This window comes from Rutidosis leptorrhynchoides, chromosome 1 (assembly GCF_046630445.1).
Source record: "Rutidosis leptorrhynchoides isolate AG116_Rl617_1_P2 chromosome 1, CSIRO_AGI_Rlap_v1, whole genome shotgun sequence".
In the NCBI taxonomy this organism is placed as follows: domain Eukaryota; kingdom Viridiplantae; phylum Streptophyta; class Magnoliopsida; order Asterales; family Asteraceae; genus Rutidosis; species Rutidosis leptorrhynchoides.
Window position 1 is genome coordinate 203,418,314 of NC_092333.1, and position 4,237 is coordinate 203,422,550.

A 4,237-nucleotide genomic window follows, 5' to 3' on the forward strand; every position below is an offset into this window, starting at 1 on the left:
TTCAAGCATTGAGATGGCGCCGTTTGAAGCACTTTATGGTAGAAAGTGCAGGTCTCCGATTTGTTGGAGTGAAGTGGGGGATAGACAGATTACGGGTCCGGAGATTATACAAGAAACTACCGAGAAGATCATCCAAATTCAACAACGGTTGAAAACCGCCCAAAGTCGACAAAAGAGCTACGCCGACATTAAAAGAAAAGATATAGAATTTGAAATTGGAGAGATGGTCATGCTTAAAGTTGCACCTTGGAAAGGCGTTGTTCGATTTGGTAAACGAGGGAAATTAAATCCAAGGTATATTGGACCATTCAAGATTATTGATCGTGTCGGACCAGTAGCTTACCGACTTGAGTTACCTCAACAACTCGCGGCTGTACATAACACTTTCCACGTCTCGAATTTGAAGAAATGTTTTACTAAAGAAGATCTCACTATTCTGTTAGATGAAATCCAAATCAACGAAAAACTCCAATTCATCGAAGAACCCGTCGAAATAATGGATCGTGAGGTTAAAAGACTTAAGCAAAACAAGATACCAATTGTTAAGGTTCGATGGAATGCTCGTAGAGGACCTGAGTTCACCTGGGAGCGTGAAGATCAGATGAAGAAGAAATACCCGCATCTATTTCCAGAAGATTCGTCAACACCTTCAACAGCTTAAAATTTCTGGACGAAATTTATTTAACGGGTAGGTACTGTAGTGACCCGAACTTTTCCATGTTTATATATATTAATTGAGATTGATATTTACATGATTAAATGTTTCCAAAATGTTAAGCAATCAAACTTGTTAAGACTTGATTAATTGAAATATGTTTCATATAGACAATTGACCACCCAAGTTGACCGGTGATTCACGAACGTTAAAACTTGTAAAAACTATATGATGACATATATATGGATATATATATATATATATAGTTAACATGATACTATGATAAGTAAACATATCATTAAGTATATTAACAATGAACTACATATGTAAAAACAAGACTACTAACTTAATGATTTTTAAACGAGACATATATGTAACGATTATTGTTGTAAAGACATTTAATGTATATATATATATCATATTAAGAGATATTCATACATGATAATATCATGATAATATAATAATTTAAAATCTCATTTGATATTATAAACATTGGGTTAACAACATTTAACAAGATCGTTAACCTAAAGGTTTCAAAACAACACTTACATGTAACGACTAACGATGACTTAACGACTCAGTTAAAATGTATATACATGTAGTGTTTTAATATGTATTTATACACTTTTGAAAGACTTCAATACACTTATCAAAATACTTCTACTTAACAAAAATGCTTACAATTACATCCTCGTTCAGTTTCATCAACAATTCTACTCGTATGCACCCGTATTCATACTCGTACAATACACAGCTTTTAGATGTATGTACTATTGGTATATACACTCCAATGATCAGCTCTTAGAAGCCCATGTGAGTCACCTAACACATGTGGGAACCATCATTTGGCAACTAGCATGAAATATCTCATAAAATTACAAAAATATGAGTAATCATTCATGACTTATTTACATGAAAACAAAATTACATATCCTTTATATCTAATCCATACACCAACGACCAAAAACACCTACAAACACTTTCATTCTTCAATTTTCTTCATCTAATTGATCTCTCTCAAGTTCTATCTTCAAGTTCTAAGTGTTCTTCATAAATTCTACAAGTTCTAGTTACATAAAATCAAGAATACTTTCAAGTTTGCTAGCTCACTTCCAATCTTGTAAGGTGATCATCCAACCTCAAGAAATCTTTGTTTCTTACAGTAGGTTATCATTCTAATACAAGGTAATAATCATATTCAAACTTTGGTTCAATTTTTATAACTATAACAATCTTATTTCAAGTGATGATCTTACTTGAACTTGTTTCCGTGTCATGATTCTGCTTCAAGAACTTCGAGCCATCCAAGGATCCGTTGAAGCTAGATCTATTTTTCTCTTTTCCAGTAGGTTTATCCAAGGAACTTAAGGTAGTAATGATGTTCATAACATCATTCGATTCATACATATAAAGCTATCTTATTCGAAGGTTTAAACTTGTAATCACTAGAACATAGTTTAGTTAATTCTAAACTTGTTCGTAAACAAAAGTTAATCCTTCTAACTTGACTTTTAAAATCAACTAAACACATTTTCTATATCTATATGATATGCTAACTTAATGATTTAAAACCTGGAAACACGAAAAACACCGTAAAACCGGATTTACGCCGTCGTAGTAACACCGCGGGCTGTTTTGGGTTAGTTAATTAAAAACTATGATAAACTTTGATTTAAAAGTTGTTATTCTGAGAAAATGATTTTTATTATGAACATGAAACTATATCCAAAAAATATGGTTAAACTCAAAGTGGAAGTATGTTTTCTAAAATGGTCATCTAGACGTCGTTCTTTCGACTGAAATGACTACCTTTACAAAAACGACTTGTAACTTATTTTTCCGACTATAAACCTATACTTTTTTTGTTTAGATTCATAAAATAGAGTTCAATATGAAACCATAGCAATTTGATTCACTCAAAACGGATTTAAAATGAAGAAGTTATGGGTAAAACAAGATTGGATAATTTTTCTCATTTTAGCTACGTGAAAATTGGTAACAAATCTATTCCAACCATAACTTAATCAACTTGTATTGTATATTATGTAATCTTGAGATACCATAGACACGTATACAATGTTTCGACCTATCATGTCGACACATCTATATATATTTCGGAACAACCATAGACACTCTATATGTGAATGTTGGAGTTAGCTATACAGGGTTGAGGTTGATTCCAAAATATATATAGTTTGAGTTGTGATCAATACTCAGATACATATACACTGGGTCGTGGATTGATTCAAGATAATATTTATCGATTTATTTCTGTACATCTAACTGTGGACAACTAGTTGTAGGTTACTAACGAGGACAGCTGATTTAATAAACTTAAAACATCAAAATATATTAAAAGTGTTGTAAATATATTTTGAACATACTTTGATATATATGTATATATTGTTATAGGTTCGTGAATCAACCAGTGGCCAAGTCTTACTTCCCGACGAAGTAAAAATCTGTGAAAGTGAGTTATAGTCCCACTTTTAAAATCTAATATTTTTGGGATGAGAATACATGCAGGTTTTATAAATGATTTACAAAATAGACACAAGTACGTGAAACTACATTCTATGGTTGAATTATTGAAATCGAATATGCCCCTTTTTATTAAGTCTGGTAATCTAAGAATTAGGGAACAGACACCCTAATTGACGCGAATCCTAAAGATAGATCTATTGGGCCTAACAAACCCCATCCAAAGTACCGGATGCTTTAGTACTTCGAAATTTATATCATATCCGAAGGGTGTCCCGGAATGATGGGGATATTCTTATATATGCATCTTGTTAATGTTGGTTACCAGGTGTTCACCATATGAATGATTTTTATCTCTATGTATGGGATGTGTATTGAAATATGAAATCTTGTGGTCTATTATTATGATTTGATATATATAGGTTAAACCTATAACTCACCAACATTTTTGTTGACGTTTTAAGCATGTTTATTCTCAGGTAATTATTAAGAGCTTCCGCTGTCGCATACTTAAATAAGGACGAGATTTGGAGTCCATGCTTGTATGATATTGTGTAAAAACTGCATTCAAGAAACTTATTTTGTTGTAACATATTTGTATTGTAAACCATTATGTAATGGTCGTGTGTAAACAGGATATTTTAGATTATCATTATTTGATAATCTACATAAAACTTTTTAAACCTTTATTGATGAAATAAAGGTTATGGTTTGTTTTAAAATGAATGCAGTCTTTGAAAAACGTCTCATATAGAGGTCAAAACCTCGCAACGAAATCAATTAATATGGAACGTTTTTAATCAATAAGAACGGGACATTTCATTAGCTCCGTCCAAGATTCACGACATGATGACGAATATTCAGGATTTGCTAGATTGCGGGTTTATACGACCGAGTTCATCACCGTGGGGTGCTCCCGTATTATTCGTGAAAAAGAAAGATGGTACGCTCCAAATGTATATTGATTATTGGGAATTGAACAAAAGAACCGTGAAGAATAAGTATCCCCTTCCGAGGATAGATGATTTATTCGATCAGCTTCAAGGAGCTTCGTTCTTTTTGAAAATAGATTTACGTTCCGGGTATCATCAGGTTCGTGTT